The 21,179-nt window shown below is 59.2% G+C and overlaps 1 protein-coding gene across 2 annotated transcripts in view; it reads right to left on the minus strand.

Annotated features, from left to right (window-relative positions):
• GSE1 (Gse1 coiled-coil protein) overlaps nucleotides 1–21,179 on the minus strand; it is an 85,738-nt gene that overhangs the window by 61,217 nt on the left and 3,342 nt on the right. Inside the window, exon 1 of one of the 2 annotated variants that reach the window (XM_090149452.1) lies at nucleotides 6,475–6,564. The exons of the other annotated variant lie outside the window; for it this stretch is intronic. The gene's annotated coding sequence lies outside the window, so the exon portion shown is untranslated. Of the gene's footprint in view, nucleotides 1–6,474; nucleotides 6,565–21,179 lie in introns of those variants that run through there. 2 annotated transcript variants of the gene reach the window in all.

Raw genomic sequence — 21,179 nt, forward strand, 5'->3', positions numbered from 1 at the left:
GCAGTGCCAATGCTGGAAGCACAGCCCCAGGGTGCAGCCCCAGCAATCCCCTACCTATGGGCAAGGGAAAGGGTTGGGGCGCGTGTTGATACCTACAGCAACTCGTCATTAATTAGCATTAATCAGCCCTGGCCGCGTGTCACAGCAGCACTGAGCAATGCGCAATGGGGGAGCAACAGATACGGGTTCAGCTGGGCAGCCCCAATCCCTTCTTTTCCTGCAGGGGGTGTTGAGATGCAAAGAGATGCAGATGGGTTCTGCCAGGCAACCAGGACCCCCAGTTGGGGTCTGTGCCCCCCTAGGTCCAGCAGGGAGGAGCCAGAGCCCCCGATGTGAGCAAGTATGGAGCACACGGGCCTCCCCCATGCTTTAAGTTCACCCCGTGCTATCTGTCAGCAAATCATCCCCGGTTACACAGATAAGGAATAATTGATGCAAAGGAGCCATCTGTTTGCGAACATGGAATATCTGCTCAATTAGGAGGGATCTGTCCACCCAGATAAAGCATCCTCAGAGGGGGGCCGTGTCCTCAAAGCCTCACTCCCAATTAGGGCTGAGCCGGGTGCTCCCCTGTTTGCAGCACCCCGAGGTGCCGGGCAAGGTGAGAGCACAAAATCCCGAATACCTGACCCGGGAGGTGATCCCATAACACAGAGCAGCCGTGCCACAGCCCCAGGCCGGCGGCGAGGTGACATCGACGTGACATTGCTACGTGATGTTATTAACACAGAAAGAATTGAGCTGTCAGGCAGGCGGCGGCCGCTCGCCCTGAGCAATCACTGCCCTATTAATACCTGCCCAGGGGAGAGGGGCAGGCATCAGGGCAGGAGGCAAAAGGGGGGAGAAAAGGCTCAAAGCAGAGCCAGGGGAGCGACGTTCAGTGCTGGATGCAGTATGCCTGCATCCCCCCTTCCCACACACCGGCCAAGGGCTCACTGCTTCTGCACCCATCATTAGGTACCCACAGGCTTTGGGATGGTTGTTGGGATGGGAAAGCAAAGGGCACGTGTCCACAGGTCCCATAGCCTAGGAAAGCAGAGGGTTTTCCCCTAAAAGCACAGCCTTGCTGCACAGTCTCCCCATGGGGGAGGGACACGGCAAGGCACCATGGTGCCCACCAGCCCCCGCTGCTGTGTTTCAAGTTTCTGAGCCGTGTTTGCTTGCAGAAAGTTGGAACCTGCAATTACAACCATGATAACCCGTAATTAAAAAGAGGAAGGAGAAAAATAAATTTAAAAAAAAAAAAAAAAAGAAACAAAAAGCTCCAGAGGGAGCTGATGGCATTAACCCTTCTCGTGTTGAGGATGTGCCCAAGCCAGGTGGCCCCCACACACCGGCACTGCTGGGATGCAGGGAACATGGGGTGATGCTGAGCATCCCAACAGCGGTCAGCATCCCACCCACCACACCCCCATGTCATTGGCACCCTGCGTGGCACGGCATGGCGCCCGCGTGGGCACGGCGGCGGCTGCACCGTGTGTCACCACGGGGCTGTGGTTACCACCAGGATCCCACACAATCTGCTCTTGTTCACCCTGCAGGACCCCGAGGAACACAGCCTGACCCCAGTGCCCACCTCCATCCCATGGGACCCCACGGCGTGTCCCTGCGGTGTGCCCCCCCCTCCCGTCCTGGTGACATGATCTCACCCGACGTCACCGCAGCGATGGTGACAGCGAGCTAACAGGCAGCAATTTGGGTTATACATAGTCCCAAAGCAACAGCGGCTAATTGCCCCAGCACACAGTGGGGTCAGGGCATTGGGGGGGGAAGGATGGGAGCCCGGCATGTGCTCAGCCCCCACCCCAGGGCATCACTCAAGGCTGGGGGGGGGGGTGCAAGCATCGCCCCATCCCTCCCCTAGCTATTCTAGCCCGGCTTTGTGCCCAACCCTAAGCGGCTTTACCTAAAGCTGCCGTCCCAGCCTGTCCCAGCCAACGGCCCTAAGGAGCTTTCATCCCCTCATTAAGGGGTTTGGGGCCGAGGGGCGCAGCACCCAGCACACACCCTCCCCCCCCCTCCTCCCCTCTACCCCCAACCAGCTGCTTGGGGACACAGGGCGGGCGGAGGGGGGTCCCATTGTGGCAGCCCCCAGCCCTGCACGGCAGCTGCCAGGCGAGGTGGCGGGCGCGCAGATGCGGCTCCGCGCAGCCTAAATTGTTTGCCAGCTTCCTCGGGGCAGCACAATGGGGGCCGCGCAGGCGGATCCGGGGTCAGGGGTGAGAACAGCAATAAGTGGTTTATGCCTTTTGTGAAGAGGCTGAACTGACAGCTCAGTGGATTAACAAAGACGTCCTCTGTTCCCGGGCAGGTCATGTGGAAAGCACTGAGACGACCCCTGTCACTTCTTTTTTTTGCAAGAACAGACATTTGTTCACGAGCGAGCGGGGAGGTGATGGAGGGGGAGGCAAAGGGGGGGGTGGCCGCCCGCTGCAGGCTTCCTCCAGCCCTGCTGCTGCTGCTGCTGCCTGCCCTGGCCAAGCCCCGTCCCTTCCACGGCCCCGATTTCCTCGGTTTTCTCAGGTCACGGGATTTGCCATTTGGCAGAGATGCTGCTGCTGCAACCCCACTGCACCTCGAGCTGTACATGGAAGCTGGGAGCCCGGTGCAGCCCCGACCACGAGGGGACACAGCTCTGTCAGTTCTCTCTACCCAAGGAAACTGAGGCAAGGACACCACCACCACCACTCCCAGCACCAGCAGCAGAGCCGTGTGCATGGGGACGCTCAGTCCCATCAAACCCACAAGGAAGTCCCCAAGGCTGTGCTGCACACTGATCTCACGGCCATCATCAGGCTTCAAAAAGAACAGATGAAATAGGGCCGATCCTCCCTGGGCACTCCGCTCACCCCCAGCTGTCCCTGCAGCTTCCATCTTGCCCAGAGTACAACCTGAGGCTCCAGGGGGGACCCAAACTCTGCATCCACCCACTCCGTGCAGGGCAGAAACCCTTCGGGAAGTTCTGCTGCTCTGCTCACTCCCACCCTCCTCATCACAGGCACACCACAGGGACACGGCAGCACTGTACTCACCCACCTCTGCCTGCAGTGCTGTCCCATCCCCGCAGGCACACGACACTCCCCAACGCACTATATACCTGCCCATGCTGCCCAAAGGGGCTTTTCACCCTGGAAAACCCCTCCTGCCCCATAGCAGCTCATGTTTTTGGGACATTCCCAAAAAACACACCAATCCCATTGCACACAGGCATGGCATCCTGATCAAACCTCCCCAGGGACAATGGGGCGTTGGGGTGGCTTTGGGCACATGGCAGCATCCCAGCACCATCCAGTAGGACCTCATTAGGACACCACTGAGACACCAAATGGGGGCACCTCTCCTGGTGTCCTGGGGGGAACACAGGCAGGGCAGGATGCCCACAGATCCCAGTGGGTGCCATGCAGCCGTGCCCAGGGGCCACACCATCAGCAGTAAAGACTCAGTGCCCCCTATCCTCCATTCTCATCCGGCTGCACTGCTCAACCTGCTGTTCCCAGCTCCCTCCTGCCATCTAAAGACAGACTTACAGCGAGCTGCACATTAAACACACACCATCTGCAAGGGAGACCTGAAGTCAAGCTAACACCTGTGGTGTGCCCTCAGCACGGCACCGAGCACCCCAGCGCACACCCAGCCCCTGGGTAGGGCTCTGCAGGCACCCAGTCCCCTGCTGTCCCCAGTTATAGAGGACTGGAGAGCAGCAAGCAGGAGGAATGAAGGGCAGGGAGGAGGGATTCTGCCCCAAAAGCAGGCAGGGAGGATGGGGGAAGCCCAGGGCAAAGGGTCCCCATTAGGGTGCATGGGGGCCCCCGACTCAGCGTGCTGATGCATTGCAAAGGGTCACAGATCCCTGCTCAGGTCAGCAGGGAAGGGAGCCAAGGAGGCTTTCCGCCTGCCGGGCCTGCTCCCACCAAACAATTTATGGCCAAGACTTTGCAACAGGCTGAGTAATTAGTGCTGGGAGGGAAAAGGCTGAATCAGCACCCAGCAATCAGCACTGAGGGGATGGGGCTGCAAGAGCAGGGATGCATGGCCCTGAGCTGGGGGGAGCTGCGGGACTGATCCAGCATGCAGCTCAGCATCCCACCTCAAAAAATAGCCCCCTGGCTGGGGACCAAGCATCTCCAACAGTTGTTCCCCAAAGGTGTGACATTGGAGACACTCTAACAAGCTGCTCCCTACTACACAAGGAAGCTCCCATCCTGCTTGTTGGAACAGGAGCAGCCCTCTGCTCCTTTCTTTGCATTCTGGAGAGAGATGTTGCAGCATCAGGATGCTTGAGATCCAGGGATCCCTAAGCCCAGGGATCCCTGAGCCCAGAGGTGCTTGAACCATGGGATGTTCGAGTCCCAGGATGTTCAAGGCCAGGGTTCCCCAAGCCCAAGGATGCTCCAACCCCAGGATGCTGGAGCCTCCACCAGCCGTGCCCAGCAGCTGTGGGGCATTTGCAGCTGCAATCGATGCACACGGTTGGGAGGAGCAGTGCTGGCTGCCTCCTGCCTCCGTCTGCTGCCTGGTTTTACGAGGGCCATTTCCAAGAGGTCGCTGGAAATAGATTTTTATCACCTCGAGATAAATATCGTTTATGATGACATTACTGCTCTGAGCGGTTGCAGGGAGGCGGGAGGAGAGGTGGGCAGGCTGCACCCGCACACAGCCCCCAGCCCCATCCTTATCCCCATAGGTTTGGGCAGCACTGAGTCCTGACACCATCCATCTGCCCGGGCAGCACGAGCAGAGGGAAGCCGCACCATTAGCCCCGCGCACCATTAAGCACTTAAAAAGCCATTGGGATGCACTGCACCATTAGGTGACAAGCGAGCTGGGAGGGGACGGATGCGCAGGCAGTGGGTATCCAAGCAGGGGGCAGGGCATCTCATCATGCTACCCAAAATGGGATGTCCCATGAGCCCCCCCAGGATCAATGCCTGGGGATGGGGAGCAAACACTGCACTGGGAAACCAGGGGCTTTCAGGCTGACGCATCACTTGTGCAGCCAACAGGCACCTCCCCAGAGGGACTTTTCAACAGGGCCACGCTCACAGCAAACCACACAGTCCCCTCTGGGCTCCCCTAGGCCAGGCTTTGCCATAGGGATGGTGCCAGCATGGAGGTGCAGAGCAAAACCCACCGCAGGGCTGAGGATGGCAAACTCATGACAGCAGTGGCACCACTCCCAGCACGGCTCTCAGCCCAGCAGAGCTGGCAGGAGGACGGCAGCCAAGCGGTGCCCACAAGGAGCCGCCTTTGGAAAAGGGCACGGTGATGGGCAGGGGGCCAACAGCCACCCTGCAACCCACAGCCCGGCCACACACAGAGCTGGAACCGCCCGCCTCGGGGCCAACAATCGCCCCTTTCACTGGACATCCAGCACCAGGATCGTGCAAAGCCCTGGGGAAGAGCAGAGCCTGAGGCTGGGGTGGTGGCACAGAGCCTGCAATGCGAGGCACAGAGCAACACACAGCACAGAGCAACCCTCACCCGCAGGCAGAGCGAGCAGCAGTGCCAGCAGCAGTGCCAGCCTGCACCAGGAACCCCATCTGCTCCTCTTGGGGCACTCTGCATCCTGCCCCCAGCCCATCTCTCTCCAATCCCATATACCGTACCCCAAACCCATTGCAGATTGTCCCTGCTGCAGCAACGCCCCGCTGTGAAATGGGGTTTGTCCCCACCACCACCACTCCGTGGCTCCTGGCAGAGGAGACAGAGCAGAGCCAGAGCGTGTTGACAGGGTCACGGTGACCCTTCTGTCCCAAAGCCCAGTGCTGTGGCTTGGCCAACTCCATCCCAGCCTGCATGGAGGGAGTGCAGCAGTGGGGGGCTGGAAGGGATGCTTCTGAAACAGGCCCACCAGAAACAGGCATCCCCTGGGGTACAGCATCCTTTAGGGACAAGCATCCCTTGGGGATCAGCATCCCTTGGGGATCAGCTACCTTCAGGGACTGGCATCCTTTAGGGTCCAGAATCCCTTGGAGATCAGCATCTTTTGGGGACCAGCATCCTTTGGGGTTCAGCATCCTTTGGGACCAGCATGTCCCACCTCATCCCCTGCCACAAGCAAGGTGCTGACAAAGAAGTTTTCATCCTCCCACCAAAACAAAAAAACCCCAAACAAGGATTACGCTGCCCACAGAACCAGAGAAACACCCCCAGCCCCTTCGCCCCCCCCCCTTCCAATCACCCCAGAGCAGATCCAAACAACTAAACCACACCAGCAGCACTTTGCAAACTTTGCAGCAAGTTCACAACAGCTCAGAGTCCCACAAGGACCCCCACTGCCACGCTCCCCCCCATGCATTCCCACCCACGTGTCCTGTCCCCCCCCAACAAATCCATGTCCCCAAGCACACCGCTGGGGAGTCCTGGGGAGGGGATGGGGGGAGCACATCCTTCTCCCACCAATTCCCACACTGGGGGCGTGGAGCCCCCTCCCAAACCTTCTGTAGGGCCAGGGGCCACCTGTATGTCACCTACCTGCGTGGCACAGCCGGAGGGGACGAGCAGTGACCCCGTGGTGGCAGCGGAGCAGGGAGGAGGCACGGCTGCATGCACACAAATCTGGAGCTGCCAGGGAGAGCCGGGCGAGAGGGGAGGGGAAGTGGGGGGGGGGTGAAGGGGGGGGGGGGGGGCAGGCAGGGAAATTAATAAGGAAGGGGAAAAAAAAAAGGCAATGTGCCCCCTCCCCACAGTGCCTCCCCCCTCCAGCCCCGGGGGGGCTCGCCAAGGTGCCTGTGGGGTGGCTGGGGAGGATGGAGAGGGGGGGGGGGATCAAAGGCTGGCGGGGGGGTCTGGGCAGCCAGCGCTGCCTGCCACAACAAAGAGCCAGACACAACAAAAGCAGCATATGGCCAGAGCCGCGCGGGGCTGTAAATTAAACATAAAGGGAAGATTAGATAATTAATGAGCGCTCCCGGGCCGGCCTGATGGGGAGGGGGCTGCCTGCGGTGGGGGGAGCCCTGTGCCCCGCACACAGCCCTGGGCATGGAGGGGGGGGGGTCCTGGGGGGCACCTGTTGGGAGGGAGCTGCAGCCTCGCCAGCTGCTCTGGGCGCAGCCTAAGAGGATTAGCAGAGGCTGCCCGCCCCCAAAAGGCCCTAACCTGCAGAATGGAGCTTGGGGGGGGGGAGCTGCCTCCATGCCCCCCCTTCATATCGCTCCCTGGAAGGGTCACCAGACACCCTGCATGGATGCCGCACGTGGAGGCAGGGCTCAGCCTGCTCACCCCCCTCTAAAATATAAACCACAGGAGGGGAAACTGAGGCAGGCAGGAGGCAACGTGATGGCCGGGCTGTGGCACAGCTGGGGGCCAGAGGCATGGCATTATTTCAGCACAGCATTATTTCAGCACGGCGTTATTTCAGCACAGTGTCCGATTGCACAACCCCTCTCCTTTTTCCAAAGGTGTCTTCCCTTTTTTTTTTCTTTATTTCTCCCCAAAATACCAAGTTAGAGGGGGCCTCGACACTGGATCTGACCCTCTGTATGGGGAATGGGGAGCTGGATGTCCCCAGAGCCCCTTGGTTACAGGGATGTCCCACTCAGCACCAGGGATGCTGTGAGGGGGTGCCAGGAACGCAGCCCCAGCCGAGGGGAAGGAGTTAATCCCATTATTGGCAGCTCACAGATGGTGGCTGTAGCAATTCCCCTGCTTAGCAGACTTAGGAGATAACGCAGGAGGGGTGGGGAAGGAGGCAAGGGAGGGGCCACCCCCCCCCCCCCCAAACACACACACAAGGGCTGTACCCCCTCCTTGAGCCTGCAAGTGCTGTGGATGCTGTTCTCAGCCACCAGCTGCACGCCGAGGGGACAACTGACCCAAGGCAGGGACACATGGACCCCACTGAGAACATCATGGGGGATTTCATTAGGAACCCCATTCAGAACCCCATTGTCAACCTCATTGTAGACCCCACTGGGATCCCTACTGGGGACCCCATTGGGGACCCCAATTCAAACCCCAATGGGGACCTCCTTGGGGACCCCATCATGGATCCATTGTACTCATACCCCATGACAAACCCCATTTCCAACTCCACTGCCCTCCAAGCAGCTCCCATGTCCAAATGGCCATGGGTCAGCAGGGAGGTCCCTGATTCCCTGGTATGGGGACATTCCTGCAGCCGCTCCCAGCACAGCAGAGGTGGCACCAGCACTATGGGATAAGGCAGGAGGGAGGCACCACCAGCTACACAGCAAAAGCATCAAGGTGACAATTCCCTATCTACCCCCACCAAAGCCACCCAATGTCCCCTAAGGACAAAGGGTGAGTGCCACCACCGAGCCCAGCACGTGGCAGGTGACAGCTGTACAACCACGGAGCCTTGGGGACGCTGCAAGGCAGCCACCTCCAACTGTCCCCATTGCATGCCCCACTCCTCACTACCCCCCCACAGGACCCTGGGCCTGGGGAGGGCACGTGCATGATGTCCCTTAACAGAAGGTACCACGTTGCCATGCTGGAGGTTGCCACAGCAATGGGAAAATGGGAATCTCAGTGGGAAGAGGGAGAGTGTGACACTGCAGGGGGTCCATATCCTCTGCCCCGGGGGGGGTGATATGGATGCAAAAGCCCTGTTGGGGGTCACAATGTGCTCAGCACCTCCACATGGGTGATGGGTGACCCACACTGGTACCCCTGCCTTGGGCATCCCACTGCTGCAAGCAATGGCACAGGGGAGAAACACCTTTGGTAGAGCTTTGGGGAGGAAGGGAGACAGTCCCAAAGCCTTTGTGACACAGAGGCTAAAGAGGACGTGGGAATGCCCCAGTGGCCTCTGTAGGGTTGGGATGCTGGCTGCAGGGCTGCCTGGAGGGAGCACAGACAGAGCCTGGCTGCTCCCCACCCCTCTGTGCCTCAGTTTCCCCTACACCAGCAGCACGCAGAACACAATGGATGGGTTCATGGCTCACCCAGACAAACAGGAGCAAGCTGCCCATCTGGGAGCATCCTCCACACCTGTCACCCCACCTCAGTGCTGCTCCCCCCCCCCTCCCCCAGCCCCAGCAGCTCCCCCAGTGTCAGCAGCTCTGCAGCGCGTGTGCCTCACTAATCTGCCCATATGGAACACATCCCTTTAATCTGCGCCCATATGGAGCCCGGACAAAGCCCTCACAAATCCACCCTGGGGATCCCCCGGCTCCTGTTGCACTACGTACCCCCAGAGCATCCTCCTTTGGCAAAGCAGCCAAACCCCCATCCCCAAATCCCCCCCCCCAGCTAAGGGATGCTCTGCCCCACGGATGCTTTACCCAACCCCCTGCCCACCCCCCAGCACTCCAACTCCCACCCATGAGCACAGCAGTGATCTGTCAGATGGGAGCAGACAGGTTGGGGCCCAGAGCTGCCTTCCCTGCCAGCCCAGACAGCGCTCCCCGGGGATTAATACCACCATGTAAATATTAGATACTTTTGTCTCCTCCGAGACCAATTACACAAATCGTGGCAGCTCCCGCAGGACTCCCTGCTCCTACTTACTGTATCATCATTAACAGCTTATTAGAGAACAGCTGCTCAAAGAGGGGGGGGGGGGGGGGGGGAGAGAAAAAAGAAAAGGAGGAGAGGCAGCAAGGAGATGTGCACGTAGGAGGACATGTGAGGTGACCTCTGCCCTCCCCCTGCCCCATCCCTGCTGTGCCACTCACTGCATGGGCCTCTCTGCATGCAGCTCCAGGGACCCACTGGGAGGAGGCGCCCCATGGGTGTCACGTCGTGCAGGATGGAAAGCCCCAAAGGGACAGAGATCTCCGAAATGCCTCGTGCCCAACCCGTGTGGGAGCACCTGGGGGTCCTTTGGGGCCTGGAAGGAGGGTATCCCCCAAACTTTGGGTGCCTGAGGGCAGTGAGAGGGTGGTACAAAGGGACAGGAGGGGGGCACGCAGGGGTAGGAGGGTGGTACAAGAGTACAGGACAGGATACTGCACTGAAGCACCGTGCTGTCCTGGGGATGCCAGGTGCCAGTTTGGGATGAGCCCACCCAGCACTGGACGAGAGCATCCCTAAATCAATCACAGCAGCACCAAAAGGCAAAGTTAATTTGGAAACGCATGCTCCTTGTTCTCCTTAAGCGCAGCAACGATACCAGCTTGGGGGGGGGCTCAGTACCCCTCTCAGGGGGCCACTAAGAAGCGGGACCTGAGGTCGCTCGGTGCCGAGGTTGGGGGCAGCGGCCCCGCAAGGCGCTCAAAGGGCGGTGGCGCCCCCTAGCGGCCGCACGCGTTAGTGCAAGCGCAAGCTGCGCGCACGGCTGTCAGGCTGCTGCCCACCCCCCCCCCCTACCCCCCTCCAAACCCCCCTCCCAGGGGAAGACAAAAGGTTCTGGGTCACCATCTGTGCCCCCCCCCCCATCCCCACCGTACTGCTTCCTGGGGGAGGCACAAGGGCTGTATGGGACAGATGCGCTGAGGTGTTTTTTTTTTTTTTTTTGGGGGGGGGTGGTGGTTACAGCAACGCGAGTGCCCTGAGTGGGAAGGGGGGGGGGGGCTCCCCAGGGCTGCAGGGCACAAGGAGGTGGCAGCTTCCCGTCTGATTGCTAATTATCCTCGTTATTCCGTGTCAGACACTGGCTGAAGCACCGGAGCGATTTGCTTTCTCCCTGTAATTAGGCACGGCGCAATTAGCAGCTCATTCAAGTTCAAGCTCCGCGTCCTCGCGACCTTCCCAGACCTGAAACCACGTCCCTACTCGGCCCTCCCTGCCCGCCCATCATCCATGTGCCATGCTCCATCTCCAGTCTCCCCTCCTCGTAGGATCGAGAGGGGGCACCACTTCTTGGGGCAGCAGGAGGACATCCTCCCCCCAAATCCTCCTAAACGCCCCCAAAACAAGCACAGTGCCCCCTCCCAGTAGCAGGATAACAGCCCCAGGAGGGAACTGGGAAACCCACAGGTGTGGGAGGAAGGATGTGTGACCCATAGGTGAGCACCCAGCCAAAAGCACCGATGGCTGCAGGAGTTCTGTGCTGTGCTCCCAGCAGTGGGATGGGATGCTCAGCCTCTCCCCCCCCCCAGGAGCTAATTAATGCTGCTGCTCAGGCAGAGCTCATTAGCGCTGGTGCAGCATCGCGCTGCCCTTCCCAGCAGAGAGCAAGGTCAGCACATGGGGATGTGGCACGGAGAGGGATGGAGCTCATAGGGCTGTGCCCCCACCAGCACCACAAGAGGTTTTCCTGTGAGAGGGTGTTGTCTGGGGAGCTTACACCATAGGGAGAAAAAAAAAGAGAGAGAAAAAGGGGAAGAAAAAAAAAATAAGGGGAGGGGATGGAGAAAAGGCCCCGCAGAGCTCGAACAAGAGGGAGCAGCAGCCAAGGAAAGCAGAGGAGTCAGCCAAATGCTTCGCTCCGTGGCAGGGAGGGCGCGAGTGGGCCGCCCTGTAAATGTTTTGAATTTCCAAAACAGGAGGGAGAAGCCAAGAGCTGCCGAGCTGCCGTGTGTGCCAAGAGGGACAAAGGGCATCACTGCCTGGCGCCTGGCCCCAGCCCTGTGGGGGGCTCTGCTGGTGTGGGGCAAAGCAGCTCCAGGGCCACCCCCCAGGTCAGGGGTATCCACAGCAGGAGGGGATGCTGAGGTGCTGGGTGGGTGCTGGGCTGTGGTAGGTGGGTGGGGGTCCTATGGACGTGGAGGTGGGACATGGGTGCACAGCCACTGCTATAGCTTGGAATTGGGGTGGCCCAACAGAGAAACCCAAAGCTGTGGGATGCTCCGCTGCCCATCTCCCATCCACCAGGAATGGGGAAATGCACACGAGTGGCCCAATCCTGAAATCCCCAAGGCGCAGGGCTCTAATCCCATCCCAGATTGCAATGCAGGATGCTGCACAGGCGGTCCATCCCCAACATGGGGACCCCCCTATGGGGCCTCATAATGATGTACGGGGCCGTGGCAATGGGCAGGAAGGTGGGGGCAGCACCCACAGGAACACCAACAGCACACCTCCATTCCACGGATTAGAAGCTTAAATTGTAGCCTCCCATACCCCCCCCCAAAGCCCAGCCCACCCCATCCTGCCCCCAGCCCCATTGCCAGCCTGCCCCCAGGCGAGCCCCCCAGCAGCATTCCTGCAAGGTACCGCAGGGCTGGGAGCGGGCAGGGAGACAATATAGGGCCTATGCGGCCTCCTCGCAGCCAGATGTGTGTTAATAAGGCAGCTGCCCCCTAAGCTAATAAGGTCACTCACTGGCTCCAGCAAGACGAGCAAACAAGCGGGGGTTTGGCTGCGGTACAGCCGCACTTGGCACTCGCCGCGCGTCGGCTTCCTGAATTCTTGCTGCCTTGCAGAGCAGAGCACGGAGCAACCCCACAGCCCACCCTTACAGCACCCCACATCCAGAGCCTGCATCCCACTGGGGCAGTGGGAACACCCCTACCACCCCCCCCACACCCCCACCCCCCCCAGCAGTGCTGTGCTGCAGTATTGCCCAGGAAAACCCCTCGGGAACGGCTGCAGAGGATTCCGACATATTTTCCCAGCAGCTACACCTCGGTGAGCCCCCCTCCCTCCCCTCCCTGCCCCAATCATGGCGCCTCCGACTCCCTTTGTTTTAATATCATAAAGCAAGCCAGATGCCGGCTTTAATCCCCTCAGCTGGTGAGGATTTGCAAACACATGAGGAGGCAGAGCTGCTGCTCCCCGGCCCCACGGCGCGCTGCGAGCCCCATCTGCCGCCTGGGGAAGGGGAGCTGCCCCATCACTGCCTCTAGTTGCACATCCTTTTTTTTTTTTTCTGGGGGGGGCTCCGGCTTCTTTCTCCAGCAGAGCAGCCCCAGTGATGGCCCCGCACTCAGGGTGATGGGGATGCTGAGATGGGCCAGCAAAGGCGATGCCCAGCAGCAAAGTCACCGCCATCAGGGCTGGAGCATGGGTCCATGTCACAGAATCCTAGAATGGCCTGTGTTGGAAAGGACCACAGTCATCATCTAGTTTCAAGCCCCTGCTACGTGCAGGGTCACCAACCACCAGACCAGGCTGCCCATGTCCCCAGCAGACCCAGCCCTGGCTGTTCCTGCTCCCCCAGTGCTGCAAAAGCATACAGATCAGCCCAAACTGCCCCAAATCCCTCTGTTTTTTTTTGGTTTTTTTGGCTGGTTTTTGTCTGTTTGCTTGAGGGCAAGTCGCTCTTTTTTTTTTTTTTTTTTTTTAAGAGCAGGCTCTCCTCCATCCCACTTAGCAGCCAGGAGTTTAGAGGCAGCAGAGCTCAGTGCTTGAAAATGACGCCTTGTTTGCCAAGAAATCATCCCAAGGAACAAAATAATTATATATATATATAAAAAAGGCTCCAAAGATCATTAAATCCACCCAGCAGCAGCCCCCTCGAGAAGCCCACCCCTTCCTCAAACCAGCAAAGCCCAGCTCCCAGGGCTCACATTGCTGCCCCCAGCCAGGAACAGTGCCACCATCACCATATGGGGCTGCAGAGGGCTCATCCCTTGGCCCTGCAGGGATGCTGCAAGGGATACACCGAGGAGTGGGGGGGGCTCCAGCCCTACAGGCACAGGGATGTCACTCCCAGCCCTTCTCCAAACTCTGGGGCTGGCAGAGGGGATGCTCCATCCCGGAAGCATCACTTCCAGTGCTTGGCAGGGAAGGGGAAAAAGGAGGGGTGAGCAGAGCAGCAGTACCATGCCAGCCTCCCCCTGCTGCCACCTCCCCCCCCCTCCCCACCACCCGGCATCCCCCTTCACTCCCTGCAGCCTCCCAAAAAGCCAACGTCTCCACGCACCCCTCCAGCCAAGGGGATGGGAATGTGGAAGCAATTGCGCTTGGCAAGGCAGCAACAGTGAGTCAAAAACAGTTGTTTGGCTTGTCAGCCACCCAGGCCCCGCAGCACTCTTGTTTGCCTTCGCCTGCCTTAACCCCTTCCCACCCCAATCCCCAGCAGCCCCCCGGCCCCACTACGTGGGGACACCCCCAGCTCAGTGGGATGACACACAGCACTCCCTAAGCAGCCCCAGTGGGATGCTAAGAGCTGCTGGCCCCGAGAAGGGGAGCACCTCCATCCCACCCAGCCCATGGTGGGGACCCCGCATCACCACTTAATGGCACGGGGAATGGGGTGCAGCTGCGCAGCACAACCTGCCCCCCCCAAACATCCCTCCAAATGAGGCCATTTAGGACATTCAAGCAAATCCCAGACTGCTTCCCCACCAACTCCTCCCCTGCCTGCCATATGGCAGCGAGGCCACGAAAGCATCCTAAGCAGGGACACAGCCACGTGCCTGGGGCTTTCCTTCATCCCTGGGTGGCCCCGATTGGGGGGAACCTGTGCCAGGCACAGCATGTCCCCCATCTGACAGCATCACAGCCCATTTCCATCTATGCCACCCTGACTTGGGGACCCATCCAGCCCTCCTCCCAACCCCCCCAGCACCCATTGGGACCCCAACTAGGAGAACAAGGGTACCATATGGAACCCTCCACAGATTGGGGCTGCTCTACTTCTCCCTTTGCTTTCCACCCTTAGGACACCCCAAAAGCAAAAGAGGGACAGGGGGTGAGGGAAAGCCACGTGCATTAGGGGGGGGACAATACAGGATGCTGGAGCCAGGGATGCAATAAGGGGGAGCCAAGCAGTGCGTAAGGGAGAGGGGAGGAGGAGAGGTGGTGGATGACCAAAGTCATTGAACATTTTTTGGCACGCCTCTCACCCCCCCCCCTCTCCACCTCCTCCCCCCCCCCCCACCCCCCCGGGTATCCTGGCCGCTGGCCCAGCTCAGAGCTGAACTTAAACAAACTCCTGTTGCAGCCATCTGCTTGATTTTAAAATAAATCAAACAATCTGTTGAGCCGTGGGTGATCAAATTTCCATCTGTGCGGACGCCTGCTCGCCTCCTCGGAGCCTCCGCTTGCCTCTACCAGCCAACCACTCCTGGCAGCATGTGGCCTCCCTAATTCCTCCAGGAAAGGGAGAAACCGGACCTCCACCCCCCTCCTCCCCCCCCCCACATACACACCCCCCCCCCCCCCAGCTCCCAAAACCCAGCGCTATTTTTGCAACCACCCACCCAATGGATTTTGGATTTCAACAGGAGCGAAACATGGCTGGGTTAAGGAGGTGGTGGGGAGGGGGGGGATCCCAAGAGGGCTGGAGCTCACCCATATGGGGGGGGGATTCCTCATCCCCTCCCCGTCCAGCACAGAGAGGGGCTGAAGGAATTAAAAATAAAAGGGCAGCAGCTGCTGGGAGCCGGCCCTGAGTTGGCCCGACGTGTTGCTGGCTGCAGGAAAGCGGCCCCACACCGCCAGGAATAGCAGCTGTGCAGCCAGTAATGTGTGGCTGTCCCCACAACAGGGACACAGGGTGCACGTCACCTCCAGGTGCCAGGTCCTGAGCCAAAGGGGACTGAGCTGTGGGGTGCGCCGTGCGCCTTTAGGGGCTGCAGGACCCCGGCCCCAATGCAGCCATGGGGAACAAGGGACCCACGTGGGCACAGGCAGGGCACTGAATGTGCTCTCGTTGAGTCCCTGTTGGCTCTGCCCTTCCTTCTGCTCAGAGGGAGAAGGAAAATGCAGCAAAAGGGCAAAAAGAGAGGGATGGGAAGGAGAAATGGGTGATGGTGAAGATGGAGCATGGATGGCACCAGGCAGAGCGCAGCAGCACTGAGAGCAGGGTGCTAGGGGAAAGGGCCAGCCCAGCAGCAGGCAGACCCCAATGCACCACGGAGGGTTGGAAGGACACGGAGTTATTGCAGGGCCATTTGCCATAGAGCTGAATCAGCTGTGAGGAAGAGGAGGCCCGCTGCTGCACTACAGAACCAACTTCTCCTACATGCACGGGGTGCTGAGCCCCAGCAGCACAGCTCACTGCCACAAATATCCAACACTGGGGGTGTTTGGGAGCCAAACCCAAGCACAGTGCAGGTGAGCAGAGGGTCAGTGACCACACGGCAGGGAAGTGTCCCCAGGGTGGGGGCAATGGCAGCATCCTTGGCCAGAACCACAACATCCTCCTTACTGCAATGCCACCGTGTCATCCACCCTGGGGACACCCCCTGCACCAAAGGGGACCCCCATGGAAAACCCCCATGCCCAAGGATGGGACAGGGCTCCCCAAAGGGGTGCTGGGTGCACAGTGCAGTTTTGAGGTGACTGCAAGGAGCAGGTTACACTGCACCAGCAACAGTGGGAACAGGGAGGGGGGGGGGGGGGAAGATTAATAACACACCGCCACCAAACCCCTTTTTGGAAGAGGAAAGACGTGACAGGACCTGGCTGAGAAGCAGGAGAAAGCCCAGATTTCCTCATTACTGTGCAGATGTTCTGGACTGAAAACAGAAGACAGCAGGAGCACACTCAGCCCCCCCTCCCAGGACACCGCAGTCAGGGCATCTGTGCTCCATCCAGAGGCAGCAGCAGCAGCAGCTCCAGCCCTGTCCCTCCCCCCAGACCCACCACCCTGGGGGCCACACGCACCCCAGAGCCGTGGTGGTGGTGGCAGCCAGGTCCTGTCCCCACATGGGGTTGACCTTGGCACGGTGTCGTCCCCCTCCTTCTCCCCCCCCCCCCAGAGGACTGAAGGGCTCTGTGTGCAGCTTGTTTGCGCTCACGGCGGTAATCCAGGGAGGGGGGGAGAGAGGGAGAAGCAAACGCAGCTGTTGAAGCAGTGCAGACAGGGAGGGAGGTACACATACATGCTTATCCTGGGCAGGGTGATAGCCACCATCACCAGCACTTGATCATCAGCTGACAAGAAGCTGACCCAAGAACACACTGCAGGCAGATGGGTTGGATGGTGCCCTTCCCCCCCCCCCCCCTGCAGGGCACTGGAGACGCCTTGTGCAGCTGTCTGTCTGTCCATCCATCCCTGCAGCCACAAACCTCCCAGCAAGAGGTTGGGTTGGCCATCACCAAAGCATCTCCAGCTCCGAGGGCACTGGCACAACCCCAGAGTTGGAAGGAGTGGGGACCACATCACCCTGGGACACGGCCCTGAGGAAGGGCACTTGACACACATGGGCTCCATGCATCCTGCTAACGATGCACTAAGTCAGCCACAGTGCCCACTGAGTGCTGACAGACCAGCTGTCCCCTGCTGAGGATGGTCCTTCTCCTCCCACCCCTACTGCAGCATCTGATGTCCCCAGCGGCCACAACCGTGCCCAAGAGATGGAGCATGCCCAAAGCCCACCCTGAGCCCCACTGATGCGAGCATCCCCTGTTCCCATCTGTCACCCCCCAGCCAACCCCATGGGAAGCAGCAGTGTGGAGCCAGGTGGTGATTTCCTGAGGCTGTGCACAGGGCCAGGAGGAGCACCGAATAACCAGGCTGACCCTACAGAGCCCCTATGGAGCACACTGCCCAATCTGGAGGGTTTCACCCCACAGCAAGTTCCCAGCACACAGTGGGGCTGAGTCAGGTTGCACAGCACAGAGGACATCCAAGGGGTGCACCGTATCTGGGAGCAGCAGACCCCCACAGCAGCAGAAACATTCCAAAGCTGAGCACCAGCACTGAGCTCCTACACCTGCAGTGCAACAATGTGGGCACCCCCAGCCCCATTTCACATGGGCCATTGGATATTCCCCTGCAAGCACAGTGGTCACTATGTGACACAAGCCAGCCACGGGGGTCCCAGCACACTCTGAGAAGGTCTGAGGGCGCAGCTGCTACTCTGAGCACAAACAGATGACTTCAGCCTCCTGAGAGCAACTAAAGCCCAGCAGCTCTCACACTGATGCAGAACAGGGGGAGAAAAATAAAAACAAAATACAGCAGCGCCAGGTTTATACATGGGATGAGCTGCAAAGTGCACACAGGCAGCAGCCCCAACAGAGCCCACCCCCCCCCCCTCCACCCCCTCCCAACCTTTGCTCCCTGCACTACAGCTGAAGATCCAGGAATAAATGGTCCCAGCGCAGGCAAACAGCTGCAGGGGCTGTTACCAGCCATGGGGGAGCAGAGCAGCTGCACCGAGCAGAGCGTGACCTGCAGCAGCAGCCTGGCCCTGTGCATCCTCCCCTGGTGTTGCAGGGGGGGAGAACTGTGCTCCTGACAGCTCTGGAAATGATGCATTCTGCAAACCCATCCTTCCAGCAATTCAAAACAGGACGCATTTTGCAAAAACAGAGCACAGCACTGCAGCACACAAAGCAACGCAGGGTCAATGCAAACTGAAATGCGGCGCTGCTGCATCCCTCTGCATGGCTCTGCACGGCCATCCCTGCAGCCCAGCAGGAGAGGGAGGTGGATGTGGAGCAGTCAGAGCCCTGCACCAAGGCCTGGAGGACGGTGCAGCTGGAAGGGCTCCCAGCCCAGCTGCTCACAGCACAGGGAAGCCCGGTGCTGCTGGGAGACTGCCACCAGCACAGCACTCCCCTCCTGCACAGAGGCCACGTCCCTACACCAGGGCTGTATCTGCACTGTACTGAGCTCAGCAGGTGACCCCTGCAATTCTGGGTCCTCCCCGAGGGCCCCAGTCCCATCCCATGCAGGGCACAGCAACCCCTTCCCTGCGTGCAGCCCTCACCCTAGGGGCACTCTGCCCCATCATTGCTCAAATTTGTCCCTCTCACATCCCGACTGAGAGCAACATCACACCAGAGGGACAATCCTGTGCCATCCTTTCCAGCCAGGGATCCCTTCTGTGGAGTACTTCAAGGCAGCATCTGGCTGGATGCTGCCCAGCGAGAGCTCCTGGCCTGATGTCCCTTACAAGGAGCACGAGCTGCTGCAAGATGCTCTGCGTGTTGGAAAAGTCTTTGCACCATCCCCTGTCTGAGAGAGAGGAGGGCATCGCATGGGATATTTCACATGGAGAGGGCAAAAGAAAACCAACAGGTCAAAAGAAAAGCTCTTCCCTCCCTCTTTATTATAGGGAACAAATAACTGTATCTGCAAAGTGCATTGTAAAGCCTAGGGATGCCACCAGCACACTCCCAGCTGCAAGTGCTGCCTGGGGTCTGCAGGGAAGGAGGGTTGCAGAGTGGGGTGCAGGGCGCAGGCAGCCTTCCTGGGCAGCATGCATTTCAGGACGGTGCCCTGCAGGTGCCCTGGGAGGAGAAAGGCAGCATCCAGACTCCACACCCTTTGGGGAATGGGACAGAAAGCAGGGAGGGATTAGGAAAAAATATATATATAGCAGCCAGGTGGTGAGCTGTGGAGTCAGCACAAGGGCTGCGGGACACGGCTGGCAGCACTGGCATTTGGGACAGCTGGGACAGCAAGGTCAGGCCAACCAAGGCACAGAGCCCACCGTGGGGCACAAGGGAAGGGTGCTGGGAACCTATGGGTGACACCCCACAGGACATAGGGTGACACTGAGCAGGAGGGCAGGGGATGGGGGGGGGGGAGTGCAGGCCTCCAGCCCAGCTGTGTGCATAGCAAACACACCGTGACCTCAGCAGCAAGAAAAGTGAGGGGCACTTTCTCCTCGTGTTGTTTGCAGCACTCCACACCAGCAGCACCACCAGTTGCAACTGGGACCCTACAGACAGAGCAGGATCCCCTTTGCTCTCCTGTTCCCCCCCTCCCTGTACAGCCCACACACAGAGCAAGAGGAGCAGCCACTTGGCAGGGAGCGTGCAACCACCAGGCTGGCACCTCATCCTGCTGCTTTTGGTCGGTTTGCTTCAAAAGGAAGCAAAGATGCAATGAAAGCAAAGGTCCTCAGGCCACGACCTGGGCAGCTTTTTGCACTGCGACACACCTGAGACCTGCACACCCTCCCCAGCAATTCTGCACAGTGAAATGCAAGAGGTCAGGCTTCCCCCTGGCCTCTTGCATTTGCTTTTGCAGCACCATTTCTGCTGACAAGCACTGGGACAGGGCTTAGCCAAGAGCACAGCAGCTCTTTGAAGTCAGCCAGCAACCTTTTTCAAAGGAAAGGCGAACGCCTCCCAACAGCTGTTTTGAAACACAGTGTGACAGAGCCCAAAAGAAAGGGACTGAACCCTCAGCTCCCCATCTGCAACCCTGGGGCAGATGCCCTCTGCTAAAACCCCAGCCAGGGTCAGAGCTGAGCCTCCTGCTCCATTGCTGCCTGCAGGAAGCCCAGACCCTGCCCTGACAGCAGGTGATGCTCACAGAGCAGTCAGGGGATCTCCTGAGGACAGCAACGTCCCCAGGTGCACACTGAGCACTGACCTGAGAGCACAACACCGGGCTGATGCAGTGCTTGGGCACCACAGCCACAAGATAAGGGCAGGAGGGCTTGGACTGAGCTCTGGAACATCAACCAGCACAGGAAGCTTTATGGCACACTATAATTTCATCCCTGTGTTCCACCTTCTGAAACCCCTCTCTCCACCCCAAGACCAACAGCCTCCCCTCTCCCCTACACATTCAGTGTCCTTTTCTCTCCAGCACTTTCCCAGACACAGTTTACACTTTATTCAGAGCCCCCCCACACCTGTCCAGCTCACAGTGTAAGGCACTCACCCTACAAACAGCACACTGGTGCTCCCCTTGCAAAGGGCAGAGTTGGGAGTAAGATATACCCTCACAGTGCACACCTAAAGGACATCCAGACACCAAACTGAGACACCACTTGGGATCCCAAACCTATCCTATAAAAGCCAAAACCAGGAGGCCCTGCAGCAGCTCCTACACAACCCCCCCTCCCCAAAGAAACTCACCTACAGAAGAATCACAACCTCCTCACTGCTCTTCAGCTCCAACCAGCAGTAGATTCACCATAACCCCTCTGCCTCCACCCTCCTAACAGGCTTCAGGTGCTGAGCTCCCTCGTTAGCAGCTCAGTGCTAATAGCCCTGATGCACACATGCGTGTCTGGCTGCGCTCACCCAGCAGCAAGACCATATGGGTCACCCCACTGCAGGCAGGGCAGCAGCAAGCCACCAGCTCTGGGTGCAAGGAAAAACATACCTTCAGTAAACAGAGCTGTAAGGAGGGACAGGGAAGTAGCTTCATCCCTGTGTTAATAGGATGCATGATGATAGGGAGGAAAAAGGCAAGAGGACAGCAAAAGTCAACACCAGGACATGGGACAGCCTCACAAACTGCAGCAATCCCTGTGCTCACCCCTAGCAGCAATGCCTCCTGCGCTGCTCTCGCTGTAGCAGCCCCTTAATTTGCTCATTAGCAAACCCAGGAACAAGAGGGAGGCACTGAATAGCATCCCTTCCCCTGCACAACCTCCACATCCTCCCCCCGAGTCTGCTTTTCACAGCCCCGCACAAAAGCTTTTCAGTGCCGCTCAGGTCAGAGACAGGAGTCCAAGGGGAAGTTT

Source organism: Phasianus colchicus, chromosome 13 (genome assembly GCF_987193195.1).
Source record: "Phasianus colchicus chromosome 13, bPhaCol1.hap1.1, whole genome shotgun sequence".
Classification (NCBI taxonomy): domain Eukaryota; kingdom Metazoa; phylum Chordata; class Aves; order Galliformes; family Phasianidae; genus Phasianus; species Phasianus colchicus.